This window comes from Bos mutus, chromosome 22 (assembly GCF_027580195.1).
Source record: "Bos mutus isolate GX-2022 chromosome 22, NWIPB_WYAK_1.1, whole genome shotgun sequence".
NCBI classification, from domain to species: Eukaryota; Metazoa; Chordata; class Mammalia; order Artiodactyla; family Bovidae; genus Bos; species Bos mutus.
In genome coordinates, this window is record NC_091638.1 from 17,245,134 (window position 1) to 17,261,583 (window position 16,450).

Sequence of the window (16,450 nt, forward strand, 5' to 3'; positions counted from 1 at the left end):
ACTGTTGCTTCCTGACCTGCATACAAATTTCTCAAGAGGCAGATCAGGTATTCCCTGGTCTGGTATTCCCATCTCTTTAAGAATTTTTCCACAGTTTGTTGTGGTCCACACAGTCAAAGGCTTTGGCATAGTCAATAAAGCAGAAATAGATGTTTTTCTGGAACTCACTTGCTTTTTCAATGATCCAATGGATGTTGGCAATTTGATCTCTGGTTCCTTTGCTTTTTCTAAAACCAGCTTGAACATCTGGAAGTTCACAGTTCACATACTGTTGAAGCCTGGCTTGGAGAATTTTGAGCATTACTTTACTAGCATGTGAAATAAGTGCAATTGTGCAGTGGTTTGAGCACTCTTTGGCATTGCCTTTCTTTGGTATCAGAATGAAAACTGACCTTTTCCAGTCCTGTGACCACTGTTGAGTTTTCCAAATTTGCCGGTATATTGAGTGCAGCACTTTCACAGCATCATCTTTTAGGATTTGAAATAGCTCAACTGGAATTCCATCACCTCCACTAGCTTTGTTCATAGTGATGCTTCCTAAGGCCCACTTGACTTCACATTCCAGGATGTCTGGCTCTAGGTGGGTGATCACACCATAATGATTATCTGGGTCGTGAAGATCTTTTGTATAGTTCTTCTGTGTATTCTTGCCACCTCTTCTTAATATCTTCTGCTTTTGTTAGGTCCATACCATTTCTGTCCTTTATTGTGCCACTCTTTGCATGAAATGTTCCCTTGGTATCTCTAGTTTTCTTAAAGATATCTCTAGACTTTCACATTCTATTGTTTTCCTCTATTTCTTTGCACTGATGACTGAGGAAGGCTTTCTTATCTCTCCTTGCTATTCTTTGGAACTCTGCATTCAAATGGGTATATCTTTCGTTTTCCCCTTTGCCTTTCACTTCTCTTCTATTCACAGCCTTTTGTAAGGCCTCTTCAGACAACCATTTTGCCTTTTTGCATTTCTTTTCCTTGGGGATGGTCTTATCCCTGCCTCCTGTACAATGTCACAAACCTCCATCCATAGTTTTTTGGGCACTCTGTCTATCAGATCTAATTCCTGGAATCTATTTGTCACTTCCACTGTATAATCATAAGGGATTTGATTTAGGTCATACCTGAATGGTCTAGTGGTTTTCCCTACTTTCTTTAAGTCAGAATTTGGCAATAAGGAGTTCATGATCTGTGCCACAGTCAGTTCCCATCCTTGTTTTTGCTGATTGTATAGAGCTTCTCCATCTTTGGCTGCAGAGAATATAATCAATCTGATTTTGGTATTGACCATCTGGTTATGTCCATGTATAGAGTCTTTTCTTGTGTGGGTGGAAGAGGGTGTTTGCTATGACCAGTGCATTCTCTTGGCAAAACTCTGTTAGCCTTTGCCTTGCTTCATTCTGTACTCCAAGGCCAAATTTGCTTGTTACTCCAGGTATTTCTTAACTCCTTCTTTTGCATTCCAATCCCCTATAATGAAAAAGGACATCTTTTTTGGGTGTTCGTTCTAGAAAGTCTTGTAGGTCTTCACAGAACTGTTCAACTTCAGCTTCTTCAGCATTACTGGTCGGGGCATAGGCTTGGATTACTGTGATATTGAATGGTTTGCCTCAGAAATGAACAGGGATCATTCTGTTGTTTTTGAGATTGCATCCAAGTACTGCATTTCAGACTCTTTTGTTGACTCTGATGGCTACTCCATTTCTTCTAAGGGATTCCTGCCCACAGTAGTACTGTTAAAAAACAAATGATTAAGGGGCATTCCCTGGTGGCCTAGTGGTTAGGATTCCATGCTTTCACTGCCATCGCCCAAGTTCAATCCCTAGTCTAGGAGCTGAGATCCCACAAGTTGAGCAGCAGGTCAAAAAAAAAAAAAAAAAAAAAGATTAAGGAAGAAAATGTAAGTGTTAAAACATATTCTCATTCTTCATGAAGTGACCAGTGTTTGTGCCCAAGGATCTAAAAAACTGCAAAATGGGGCTGAACTAAACAATAAGGAACAAGGAAGAGAAAAATAGAAAATGAATGAAAAACCATGAAGTGAGTATAGAGCCCAGGGCTGGCTTAGTGTTTGGGGATTGGCTGAGTAGATATACTATGTTTCTGGTCAAGCAGAACACTAATAGAGACACCAAAGTTACTGAGTTTTGGTTTGTTGCTCTGGCACCCTGGGCAGGAGTGGTTCCAATATTTGTCATACAAATTTATGTCAGTGTTAGTTGCTCAGTCGTGTCCAACTCTTTGTGACCCCATGGACTGTAGCCCACCAGACTCTTCTGTCCATGGGATTCTTCAGGCAAGAATACTGGAGTGGGTTGCCATTCCCTTCTCCAGGAGATCTTCCTGATCTAGGGATGCATCTCAGGTTTCCTGCACCACAGGCAGATTCTTCATCATCTGAGCCGCCAGGGAAGTCATTCTCCCTTTTAACATTCTCTTGATCATTCACGCGGTTTGATCTTGGTCTTGATCATTCACAAGGTTTGGTCAAAAATATAAGTACTGGACTTCCCTGCTGGTTCAGTGGTTAAGAGTCTGCCTGCCAGTGTGGGAGATGTGGGTTTGATCCCTGGTCCAAGAAGATCTCATGTGCGGCAGGGCAGCTAAGCCCATGGGCCACAACTACTGAGCCCACATGCCCTAGAGCTCGTGCTTTGCAACAAGAGAAGCCACTGCAATCAGAAGCCCATGCATCACAGCTCGAGTGCAGCCCTGGTTCACTACAACTAGAGAAAGGCCACGTGTAGCAGTGAAGATCCAGGGCAGCCAAAAATTAAATAAATAAAAATGTTTAAAAAGCACCAGTACCAACATGGCCCTCAGTCGCCATTGCCTCTTCTGTTCTCAGTGTAGTAGTCACAAGAGATGATGTCAGGTGATGTCTTGGAGCTGATTCCATTCCTCTGTTCTCTCTTCGTCCTTTCAGTCAGAGAGAAACCATCTGTTGGCTGATCAGCGGCTCCCTACATGCATTTAAAACTTTGGGAGACCCCAGATTATTAGGGAGGCAATAATAATTACTAGAAACAAAACAATAGTCATGGTTTGGAGAGTACTCCTGAGCCAGGGTCCCCATGATCCAATCCAGCTAGAAAACTGGGGGCGTCTTTAAACCCATTGACTTGTTTATATATTTTGTGTAACTACGTCCCCCTTCCCCAGAAATGTTTAATCAGTGAGCTTGTTCCAGAGAAACAGAGGCGTTAGAAATCAGGGAGAAGTTTATGACAGCCAGAAAGGACAAGCTCACCAGCATCAAAGCCAGTCCAAGAGTCAGTTTACCCTTCTTTGTAATGACCTGAGATGTGTGAAGAATTATCGTTCCAGGCTAGAGCAAGGCAAAAGGTGGAGAGAAGAATCATGTAAGAATTCGAAAAAGAATGGTAAGGCAAGAAAGGAGAAATGGGAAGAAATGTTCTTAATCTGACTTCTTGGAAGAAAGCAGTCTACCTCAATGTTGCCTACTTCTCTCCGTAGTCAATTGGAATTTGAGGTCTCCACATTTACACAGGGCCAGGTGTTAGGTGGGGCCTTCTTCAGTTGTGAAATACTGTGTATCCAAGTTGTGACACCCTGTAATTCGACAGTGATGATAGAGGTCCAGAACACTCCATAAGGTCCTTTCCAGGAATCTCATCTTTGCAAAAGCAACAAAGTAAAAAAGTAAATGACAAAGGACTGTAAAATGCCCACAACTGAAGATCTGATGAGAGTTCATTACAGTGGAATCAACAAAGAAATTTGATTATTTCTGTGACACCCAATATTTTTAAGATAATAACTAGAATTATGGCTGATAACTTTATAGAAGGCATATCAGATTTATAGAAAGTTTATAATTCCTGGAACACTTAGGCTAATAATGTACTCCTACAAAGATAAGCTAAATATCACTTGGCAGTGTTTCCTTTGTAATTTAAAATATCAAATAAGTCTAATTAGCTTAACATTTTTCTTTTTACACGGACAGAGAATAAATATTCTAGGGGTCCTTTGGAAAATCCTAGAGTTGGTTCCAGGTAAAAAAAAAAAATTAATTTAGAATTTGATTTTGGGTAAGTTTGTTGAAAATATTTATTTAACCAAAGTAACATGTAAAGACTTTGAAGGCAAGCACAGAAAGTTACAGAGTTGTAAAAACCCTAAATCCTTAGTCTTTTAAGATTCAGGGTTTTTTATTTGCAGATTAACTGTCTTAAAAAATATGACTAGGCTTTTGTGCGCGCCTTAGCAGCACATATACTAAAATTAGAACGATACAGAGAAGATTAGCATGGCCCCTGTGCAAGGATGATATGCAAATTCGTGAAGCATTCCATACTTTTCTTGTTGATGTTTGACAGAAAACAACAAAATTCTGTAAAGCAATTGTCCTTCAATTAAAAAATAGAGTGGCAAGCAGCCTGAAAAAAAAAAGATTTATTAAAAAAAATATGACTAGGCTTTTGAGAAAAAATAAACCTGCTAATAATCTTGAAAACCTCAACATATCGAAAGTGTTTATTTTTTGGCATTACATATAATTTTAGAGTTCTTCTTTCTCTTCATCAAAAGCATAGTCTAAAATAATTGGCCTCTAGTGCCTATCATTCTTTAATAATTTTGCAGTGCTGTTGTTAAAAATTGTCAAATATAAGTATGATAACTCTAGTGACTAAAATGTTGTAATCTAAGTACACATTATAAATAAAACTGCTAAGTCACTTCAGTCATGTCCAACTCTGTGCGACCCCATAGACGGCAGCCCATCAGGCTCCCCCGTCCCTGGGATTCGCCAGGCAAGAACACTGGAGTGGGTTGCCTTTTCCTTCTCTGATGCATGAAAGTGAAAAGTGAAAGTTTAGCGACCCCATGGCTGCAGCCTACCAGGCTCCTCCGTCCATGGGATTTTCCAGGCAAGAGTACTGGAGTGGGGTGCCACTGCCTTCTCCAATAAATAAAACAGCATTTGACAATAAGTTAAAAATTTTGTACAGTTGGCAAAAGAGAGGTGGGTGGTATTAAGTTCCAGTTACGTTATAGAATAGAATAATGAATTTTTTGCTGTTTGATAAAGAGAAGTTACTTTTTATTTTGATAACTTCATTGGATTTTCAGGCAAATTGGAAAAATAAAAATCAAGTGAAAAAACCCTCTTGTAGCTGATAAGACAGTGCTGGTTTAGTTCAATAAGCAATGGGCTCCATGTCTGATTTTATTTGAGCTAAATAAAATTTTTCATTGAAAAAAAAATATTGAGCATTTCCTTAAGATAAACATAACATGAAGTACAGTAAATTATTTTGGTAAGACACAAAGTCTTTGCTTTCCAGGCAGATTATTTAAAAGGTATCTTTCCTCACCCATAAACACATACTACTTTTCTTTTATAAAGATGTTCCTTATATTATTTCCAGTAATTTTAATTACGCATATGTTTTAGCATTCTTAATTCCTATTGAAAACTAAGAAGTAAGCAATCTGTTACATTAGTATTTTGTGGACTGGTAAACTTATAAATACATTTCACAATTTCTGGAAGTTTATTCTTCCTCATAGTAAATTTTTCACTGTGGCACAAAATACATTTATTAGCAGAACCAAGTATCTTTAGTTCCTCTGTAAAGGAAGCCAAAGTGGATAAACCTATGCCCAGAAGTTAATGTTTCAGTATTTTATCATATTTGGAAATGATCTAGATATTCAGTGAATATCTATCATTTAACTTATCTCAGTATAATTTCAGGGTTTCAAGTTGTCAAAAAAGATTTTGGAAACTATTTTTAGGTAGACATACCATTGTTGTTTAGTTGCTAAGTCGTGTCCGACTTTTTTGTGACCTTATGGACTATAGCCTTCCAGGCTACTCTGTCCATGGGACTTCCCAAGCAAGAATACTGGAGTGGGTTGCCATTTCCTTCTTCAGGGACTCTTTCATACCCAGGGATCAAACCCACATCTCCTGCAATGGCTGGAAGATTCTTTACCATTGAACCACCAAAGATGCCAGACCTACCATAAAGCATAATTATTGTCGAAAGTTCATTTGTAGGGAATTCCCTGGCAGTCCAGTGGTTAGGACTCTTTCATTGCCCTGGCTGGGGTTCAGTCCTTGGTTGGGAAACTAAATCCTGTAAGTGGAGCTGCACAGTTAAAAAAGAAAAAAAGAGAAAAGAAAAAGTTCGTTTGTAAACTTTTACTTACATCTATTTAATTTTCTTGTTTTTAACAATTATATTTGGATTATTCACAAAAATTTTGTGAAACATTAAACTGACCATCATCTTTGGTTATCTTTTTGGCTAACAAAATCTTTAACAGGTGACAGGCACTTATTTGACTTTTAGTAATCCTATGTGGAATAAAAGTTGTATGTCTGAGTTGTATTTATTGCGAATAACTCTAAATACATGCCTGTTTTAAATAAACCAGCAAATTTAAACTAGCTTCCCCCATCAGGATTACCCTAGATCATGTGACCTTCAGAAATATTTGAATTAGTTTCTATATTTCTGAGAATATATTTGATTTATATAAATATTTAATTTCTTTAAGACAATTAAATAGAAGTGAAGTGAAGTGAAAGTCACTCAGTTGTGTTCTATTCTTTGCAACTCCATATACTGGGGCCTGTCCATGGAATTCCCCAGGCAAGAATACTGGAGTGGGTTGCCATTCCCTTCTCCAGGGGATCTTCCTAACCCAGGGAGCGAACCCAGGTCTCCTGCATTGTAGATTGATTACCATCTGAGCCACAAAGGAAGCCCCAATTAAAAAGAAATCTTTTTTTTTTTAATAGAAATCTTTACAAACAAATTTTGTAAATACCATCGGAAGGTAGAAAAATTATCACACATCTGTAATACACATATAAATATATACATACAGAACAGGAGCAAACTTCTATTTAAAATTTTAGCCATGAAACAGTTGCAGATTCAAATTATGTTTCTAACAGATGAAATAAGCTGACCTGTTGAGATGCCTTAAATTTTTTAGCAGTATTTATGAGAAAAACTCTCAAGACTTTTCGTTTGTCTAGGAGAAGGCAATGGCACCCCACTCCAGTACGCTTGCCTGGAAAATCCCATGGAAGGAGGAGCCTGGTGGGCTGCAGTCCTTGGGGTCGCTAAAAGTCGGACACGACTGAGCGACTTCACTTTCACTTTTCACTTTCATGCATTGGAGAAGGAAATGGCAACCCACTCCAGTGTTCTTGCCTGGAGAATCCCAGGGACAGGGGAGCCTGGTGGGCTGCCGTCTATGGGGTCGCGCAGAGTCAGACACGACTGAAGTGACTTAGCAGCAGTAGCAGCAGTAGCTTCCAAATAGCCTTTCCCTTTTTTTCTCTTTCTGATAAGAATTGCCTCCTTGAAGTTTGCATTTCAAGCAATCTGTTACACCAGTATTTTGTGGATTGGTAAATTTACAAATTTAATTACCTAGAGAAGAGCAGTTACAACATTTAAGTCTCAAAGACAGGGAAAAAGAATGTAAGTTCCTCCAATGAATAGGGCAGGTTTGGGGATTGGTTAAAAAGGATGGGTAAGGTTTTTTGTTCTTGTTCTAAATAAATGATGTGCGTGCTAAGTTGCTTCAGTTGTGTCTGACTCTTTGTGATCCACCAAGCTCCTCTGTCCATGGGATGCTCTAAGCAAGAATACTGGAGTGGGTTGCTAGGCCCTCCTCCAGGGGATCTTCCCAAACCAGGATTGAACTCATGTCTCATTATGTCTTCTGCATTGCAGGCAGGTTCTTTACCACTAGCAGCACAGGGGAAGCAATATAAAGGACTGATGCTGCTGCTGCTGTTAAGTGGCTTCAGTCGTGTCCGACTCTGTACGACCCCATAGACGGCAGCCCACCAGGCTCCCCCGTCCCTGGTATTCTCCAGGCAAGAATACTGGAGTGGGTTGCCATTGCCTTCTCCAATGCTCGAAAGTGAAAAGTGAAAGTGAAGTTGCTCAGTCGTGTCTGACTTTTAGTGACCCCATGGACTGCAGCCCACCAGGCTCCTCTGTCCATGGGATTTTCCAGGCAAGAGTACTGGAGTGGGGTGCCATCGCCTTCTCTGAAAATAAAGGACAATTGTCTTCAATTCCTCCAAGACTTGAGTTGCAACCTGAATGACATCACAGTCTCACCCACCCACCCAACTACTTTATTTGCTTCTTGTATCAGGGATAAGATGTTCAAATAATCAAGAGATTCCTATGTTCTAAATTTAGAGCTGTTTTTGGAATTCCCCCCTCCTCCCCACTGGATACATGGTTTCCTTAGGGGAGAGGGCCTAAAAAGAAGTTCCTAACCAACTCTACATATGAGCTTCCAATCTGGCCAACTTTTAACCATCAGTTCAGTTCAGTTGCTCAGTCGTGTCCGACTCTTTGCGACCCCATGAATCGCAGCACGCCAGGCCTCCCTGTCTATCACCAACTCCCGGAGTTCACTCAGACTCACGTCCATCAAGTCAGTGATGCCATTCAGCCATCTCATCCTCTGTCGTCCTCTTCTCCTCCTGCCCCCAATCCCTCCCAGCATCAGAGTCTTTTCCAGTGAGTCAACTCTTCGCATGAGGTGGCCAAAATACTGGAGTTTCAGCTTCAGCATCATTCCCTCCAAAGAAATCCCAGGGCTGATCTCCTTCAGAATGGACTGGTTGGATCTCCTTGCAGTCCAAGGGACTCTCAAGAGTCTTCTCCAACACCACAGTTCAAAAGCATCAATTCTTCAGCGCTCAGCTTTCTTCACAGTCCAACTCTACAGCTACTTAAAAAAAAAAAAAAAAAAATCCTTTCAAATATCTTGTTAGGCTTCATTTGGGAAAAAGAGTAAGTATTCCTGGAAGTGTTGAACAACACCATGGATGCAAGAGGCATGCCTGTAGAGTGCAAAAGACACTACCTCTCCCAAGATCCACAGCCACTCCCAAAGGTAGCCAAAGACTTAGATAATCCCCTTGAGAGCTGGTGTTGACTGAAAAGTTGCACAACCTAAAAGTTGAGAATTATTATTTATTCAGTTGACTTTCTGAGGACTTAAGTCTGAAAAATAGCCTCTTAGCTGTGAGGGGCTGCTCCAAAGAGGTAAGGGAGGAGCCAGGATACATAGGAATTTTGTAACAAAAACCAGGTAGTCAGAACATCTGTTAATTAAAGCCATACATCTCAAGTTAATGAATTTAGTGCTTTTCTATACATGGGAAGATACAAGAGTGTGGGTTCATTGAAATCATTCCTCTGATTGGCACCTTAACTATGCAGGGCCAGTATGCTACTTTTCTCCATCCTGACTCACTTCAGAGTACACAGTCGGGGGTGGCTGCGTTGGCTGCTGGCTTGATGGCAGCTACATCCTTTGGAACCCAAGAAAAAGAGAAAGGGCTCCAAAATCACTGTGGATGGTGACTGCAGCCATGAAATTAAAAGGTGCTTTCTCCTTGGAAGAAAAGCTATGACAAACCTAGACACCATATTCAAAAACAGAGACATCATTTTGCCAACAAAGGTCCATTTAGTCAGGGCTATGGTTTTTCCAGTAGTCGTGTATGGATGTGAGAGTTGGACTATAAAGAAAGCTGAATGCAGAAGAATTGATGCTTTTGCACTGTGGCGTTGGAAAAGATTCTTGAGAGTCCCTTGGACAGCAAGGAGATCAAACCAGTCCATACTAAAGGGAATCAGTCCTGAATATTCATTGGAAGGACTGATGCTGAAGCTGAAACTCCAATACTTTGGCCACCTGATGCGAAGAACTGACTCACTGGAAAAGACCCTGATACTAGGCAAAATTGAAGGCAGGAACAGAAGGGGAAGACAGAGGATGAGATTGTTGGATGGGAGGTAGAGAAGGACAGGGAGGCCTGGTGTGCTGCAGTCCATGGGGTCACAAAGAGTCGGACATGACTTAGTGACTGAACAACAAACATCCTTTGTTTATTCATATGGCAGGTGACATTTTTCAAGCACCTTGGCAACAGTCAGTAGGACCATATCTGACCCACATTTTTCGGTCCAGCCTAGTTTTGGGGCCCCCAACCTGCAAATGAGAGTGATGACCACCTGCATGCCCCAGGCAGGCAGAAACCTGAACCAAGATCTAAGGACACAAAACTAAACAGACAAGAAAACAATAACTGTCCCTAAGAAAGGATTTATAACCAACTGGTACCCCAAAACCAATTCACAAGAGCATTGTGCCTTCCTCCCTCAACTAGGCACTATGGAGATCCAGGGAAGCTGACACTGATCTTCACCTTTCTCAGGTTTCTGCCAGTTTTCCCAGCAGCCCATCTTCAGGCTCCAGAGCAAGTGAAGTTTAGAGAGTGCATTCCAGGTATCTACAAAAATCTGACATGGTTTTCCATTCATTTCAAATTTAGTTTCCCTTTGGCTTTTAAAGGAACTAACTGGTAGCAGTTTACCAGAAAACCCCTTAGAGTCCCACCAACCCTGGGAGGGGCCGAGACAGGGATCATCCTTCAAGGTTAAATGTGGGAGTGAAGGAGGAAACAGACAGAACAGGCTCCATCTTGAAAGCAGGACTCCATCTTGGGCTGGACTGTGGACTTTGAGCTATATGCCCAGTATCTATGGAAACGACATCAGATCAGATCAGTTGCTCAGTCGTGTCCGACTCTTTGTGACCCCATGAATCGCAGCACGCCAGGATCCCTGTCCCTCACCAACTCCCAGAGTTCACTCAGACTCATGTCCATCGAGTCAGTGATGACATCCAGCCATCTCATCCTCTGTCGTCCCCTTCTCCTCCTGCCCCCCAATCCCTCCCAGCATCAGAGTCTTTTCCAATGAGTCAACTCTAACTCTTCGCATGAGGTGGCCAAAGTATTGGAGTTTCAGCTTTAGCATCATTCCTTCCAAAGAAATCCCAGGGCTGATCTCCTTCAGAATGGACTGGTTGGATCTCCTTGCAGTCCAAGGGACTCTCAAGAGTCTTCTCCAACACCACAGTTCAAAAGCATCAATTCTTCAGTGCTCAGCCTTCTTCACAGTCCAACTCTCACATCCATACATGACCACAGGAAAAACCATAGCCTTGACTAGACGAACCTTTGTTGACAAAGTAATGTCTCTGCTTTTGAATATGCTATCTAGGTTGGTCATAACTTTCCTTCCAAGGAGTAAGCGTCTTTTAATTTCATGGCTGCAGTCACCATCTGCAGTGATTTTGGAGCCCCCCAAAATAAAGTCTGACACTGTTTCCACTGTTTCCCCATCTATTTCCCATGAAGTGGTGGGACCGGATGCCATGATCTTCATTTTCTGAATGTTGAGCTTCAAGCCAACTTTTTCACTCTCTACTTTCACTTTCATCAAGAGGCTTTTGAGTTCCTCTTCACTTTCTGCCATAAGGGTGGCGTCATCTGCATATCTGAGGTTATTGATATTTCTCCGGGAAATCTTGATTCCAGCTTGTGCTTCTTCCAGTCCAGCGTTTCTCATGATGTACTCTGCATATAAGTTAAATAACAGGGTGACAATATACAGCCTTGACGAACTCCTTTTCCTATTTGGAACCAGTCTGTTGTTCCACGTCCAGTTCTAACTGTTGCTTCCTGACCTGCATACAAATTTCTCAAGAGGCAGATCAGGTGGTCTGGTATTCCCATTTCTTGAAGAATTTTCCACAGTTTATTGTGATCCACACAGTCAAAGGCTTTGGCATAGTCAATAAAGCAGAAATAGATGTTTTTCTGGAACTTGCTTGCTTTTTCGATGATCCAGCGGATGTTGGCAATTTGATCTCTGGTTCCTCTGCCTTTTCTAAAACCAGCTTGAACATCAGGAAGTTCACGGTTCACATATTGCTGAAGCCTGGCTTGGAGAATTTTGAGCATTACTTTACTAGCGTGTGACATGAGTGCAATTGTGCGGTAGTAAACAAAATACCAACTGGAAAACCAGACCCGCCCGCCCCCCTACCCATGGAAGAGCCCCAGGGCTCGTATCTAGACTCTCCATCGCCTAAAAGAATACACTAATTATCTGTGTAACCAAATAGAATCATAAATTCTATTATGCTTATTGGGGTATGACCACAGGCCTATTGATAATTGTCCACTGTTAACTACCTAGGCTTAAGGCATACGAATCATGGGTTTAAGGCATATGAATCATGGCTTAACTTTGTATCTTTCTTTTCCTTTGATCAGACTAGTTTCAGAGGATTTGTGGAGGTGGGTTTGAAGATGTACACTTAGGGTATATAAGGTGTTCACAAAAACTAGTCAGGGTCCTTGGCTAAGAGGAGACTGTCTTGGGCCCGCCGGTGTAATAAACTGCACTTCACTATCTGCATCGTCCTTCTGAGTGAGTTTGTTTCCTGGAACGCGTGGCTACAATTGGTGCACTGGCCGGGAAACTCCTCACTTTTAGGAGACAGGTCTCAGTTGAGGCCACCCCGAGGCTTTGTGGCTTGAATCTCCTAGAGGGGGGAAGGCGCCTCGCCCCTCTGGAAGAATTCAGCCTTTCAACCCCCGGTTTCTTTGCTTTGGCAGGTAGTGAACGGCAGCAAGGGAACTGAGCGCTCAGGTGAGGAGGAACCCACCTGGCAGGGTGAAAGAGGGGGCCTGATCACCCCCCTGGGAGGGACTAGAAGGGACATGGACCCACAGGGGCCTAGAATAGACAGGTGGCAGCGATTGCTTGGTACACGGGTCGACGAGCGTGTTAGGGCTTAGGAAGGAAATTTGTGAAGGTCATTTAGGAGGTGGTGTCCATGCAGTTTTGGGGAAAATTATTACTAAGCAATTGCCAGGGGATTTTTAGGAGAAGAAACTTGGTCCTTGTGTGCTCATATTCTACCCTCCCCCAGGACGTGTCCCATCTGCTGTGAAATTCTTCACCCCCTTGGAATTGTCAGGCTAGAAGGAGGGGAATACATAAGTGAGTACGAATTGGCTTTTCTGGAGATGGCCTATGACGTGGGATATTTAACCCATCTGTGTTTTCATCCGCACCTGATCAAGCCCACCAAGGCATAACGGACTTTAAAAGTTAAGGGAGAAACAGTCTTGGACCATGTGGTGTTCTGGTTTGGCTGTGCTGACCAGCAGGTGAAGACACGCCGATCCCCCTTCTCCCTCTGGGATCTAGCAGGTAAGGCTCTTCTCACCCCAATTAGGAAGGAGGCAGAATGGCAATTTAAATGTTTCATTGAGTGGAAATATCAGAAGTACATAGGGTACTGAGAACTTCATAGAATGAAAAGGAAAAGTAGAAGGTCTGAGAAGGTAAGCAAGATGGGGGGAAGTGAATCTAAGGCAACTGTATTGGAGTGCATGATTAAAATTTTAAAGAAGGGATTTGGAGGAGACTATGGGGTGAAGATGACGCCTAACTGCCTCCACATACTCTGTGAGGTCGAATGGCCCCCTGTGGGAGTAGGATGGCCACCAGAGAACACCATGAACTTACAAATAGTGGAAGCAGTCTCTACAGTAGTCACAGGAGACCCAGGACACCCGGATCAAAATCCATATATTGACTCATGGCTAGGGTTAGCTCAAGACCCTCCTTTTACTTGGACAAGGTTCTGTATTCCAGAAGGAAAAGGGAAAAATATTAATGGCACAAAAATTGACTGATGATAAAAAAGGAAATTCTATAGGATTTGGACGGGGATGACCTGACTCCTCCCCCATACTGGATAATGACACACCTGCCTCCCAGTGCTCCATCAGGACCGGAGGCCACCTTAATGCCGAACCCAGGGCCAGGGGAAGTCCTGAAGCAGCCGCTGCTCCTCCGCCAGCTCTCCCGGAGTTCGTAGAGCCGCCGTTTCGGCAGGCTCTGATCCCAGCGATGGAGACCTCTGGTCAATGCCCCCAGAATTCCATCTCAGCTGGACCTCCTAGATTGTATCCACCTCTGTCAGTGAGTATTGATGGAGAGGGGGAAGAAAACACAGGAATTAGACAGAGGCTGTGCTCTGCCAAGGAACAGGCGGAAAGAACCCCACTACAGATGCCTCTCAGAGAGCCTCCGGTTCAGGACGCACGTGGGCACTACCATCAGCCCCCTGTAGCCTATTATTATTTTCCTCTACAGATATATTAAACTGGCAGAGACACAGGATCCTAACTGAGGTCAGAAAATGGTTAAAAGAAATGGCACCTGAGGGTACTACAAACCCACAGGGGTGGGCAGAACTCGCCACCCCCGATGAGAGGCTCAACTGGGACTGTAACACAGAGGAGGGGAGCGGCCACCTGGAGAGATATTGGGCAGCTATTTTACAAGGCCTCAAGAGGGGGCCCCGAAAACCTATGAGTATGGCAAAACTCTCCAAAGTGATTCAAAGGGAAAGCGAATCACCCTCTGAGTTCTACGAAAGACTGTGGGAGGCCTGTAGACTTTATACGCCAATAGACCCAGAGGCTGCTGGGTCTCAGATGGTGATAAATGCAGACTTTGTGTCTCAAGACTATCTCGAAAATGTCAGATGGGGGGACACCAAGTGGATCATGAATTTTTATACATCCCTGAATGCCCAGTACCTTTGTTGGGAAGAGACTTGCTAAATTGGGGGCACAAGTGACCTTTCCCCACCAAAAAAGACCCACTCTTCGAGTGGGATCAACCACCTATTTACTCTTCCTCTGGGTAACCCCTCAAGATGAATGGAGGTTGCTCGATCCCCCAGAAGAGAAACCGAACAGGCTACACAGTCGAGAAAGGGAGCTAACTCAACAATTCCCTGATGTCTTGGAGGCAGACAACCACCCCCAGCACCCCCAGGCTTGCAAAACAAGTCCCACTAGTAATAGAACTCAAACCCAGTACAATTACATCAGCACCCTCCTTGGGCCTGCCAGACCTATATAAACTATTTACTCTTTACCTGACTGAAAAGGACAAGGTGGCTATGGGAGCGTTGTCCCAGACTATGGGGCCATGGGACAGACCCGTGGCTTATCTCCCAAAATGGCTGGACAATATTGCCACTGGGTGGCTGGGATGCTTATGGGCAGTTGCGGCAGTTGCCTTACTGGTCCGGGAGGCAACCAAGCTGACTCTGGGCCAAGATTTGATCATAAAAGTCCCACATGAGGTCAACACTCTCCTGCGAGGGGACCCCCATAAATGGCTGTCAACATCCCGGACTACTCAATACCAGGGACTGTTATGTGAAAAAGCCCATGTTACTATTGAGCCTTGTCAGGCCCTGAATCTGGCCACCCTCCTTTCTGTGGGAGAAGGTGGGCCCTCCCATGATTGCAAGGAAATATGCCAGCAGACCTGACTTGAGAGACCAGCCAATCCCGGACCCAGATTAGGTCCTGCACACCAGTGGCACCAGCCTGGTGAAACAAGGACAATGACTGTCGGGATATGCAGTAGTCATGGAAGAAACCATCGCTGAGGCTAGCTCTCTGCCATCACACTGGTCCGCTCGATGGGCTGAACTATGCTCTAATCCAGACCCTCAGCTGTCAAAAGGTAAGAAGACAAACATTTACACAGATTCTAGGTATGCTTTTGCCACAATACATGTACACAGGGCTCTGTATAAGGAGAGAGGCCTTTTGACAGCTAGTGAAAAAGAGATTAAATAAGGAAGAAATTAAGGCCCTATTAGATGCTGCCTGGGAACCAGAAAGGGTTGCAGTCATACACTCCCAAGGACATCAAAAAGAGGATACCCCCTGGTCTCGGGGAAACAGACTGGCTGATAAGACAGCTAAACAAGCAGCTGAGGGCTTGGGGTGACAAGTGAAGCCCCTATTAAAGCTCTCATATTGGTGAAGCTGCCTGAGCTAACGCTGGACTCTCCAAAATACACTGAACCCCAAAACCAAAGTCAAAGCAGAAGGGGCTATCAAGACTGAAAAGGGATGATGGGAATTGCCAAGTGGCAAATTATTGATTCTGGAGGAGCTGGCACCCATTCTGCTAAGCTAAACACACCAAGCAACCCACCTAGGCCATGATAAACTGGAAGAGCTAATTCGAAAATACTTCTTGGTTCCCCGCCTCTCTTCCCTATGCAGGACAGAATCTCAGAACTGCACTGCCTGCTCACAGGTCAATGCTGCCTCTGGCACAAACAGAAATCTTTGGGGATTCAGCTAAAAGGCACACTGCCCTTTGAACACCTGGAAGTGGACTTCACTGAAATGAAACCTCACCAACACTACTGTTACCTGCTGGTCATGGTATATACATTCTCAGGATGGGTAGAAGCTTTTCCTACCTGGACTGAAAGAGCATCAAAAGTAGCCCGGTGCCTGCTTAGGAAAATAGTTCCCAGATTTCGATTTCCTACCAGCATTGGATCAGACAATGGCCTGACTTTTGTAGCTGATTTAGTACAAGTAAGCAAAACTTTAAACATCACATGGAAACTGCACACTGCATATAGGCCCAGAGTTCTGGGATGGTGGAATGAACCAACCAGACACTTAAAGAGACTCTCCAAATGGATCATAGAGACTGACTGCTCCTGGGTGGACTTG

At 43.3% G+C, this 16,450-nt stretch overlaps 1 non-coding gene across 1 annotated transcript; it reads left to right on the top strand.

Moving 5' to 3' along the window:
- The first annotated feature begins 4,212 nt into the window (after positions 1–4,212).
- LOC138984815 (U6 spliceosomal RNA) lies at positions 4,213–4,319 on the top strand. Its single transcript, XR_011462099.1, has one exon. It is a non-coding gene; the product is annotated as a U6 spliceosomal RNA (small nuclear RNA).
- The last annotated feature ends 12,131 nt before the right edge of the window (positions 4,320–16,450 follow it).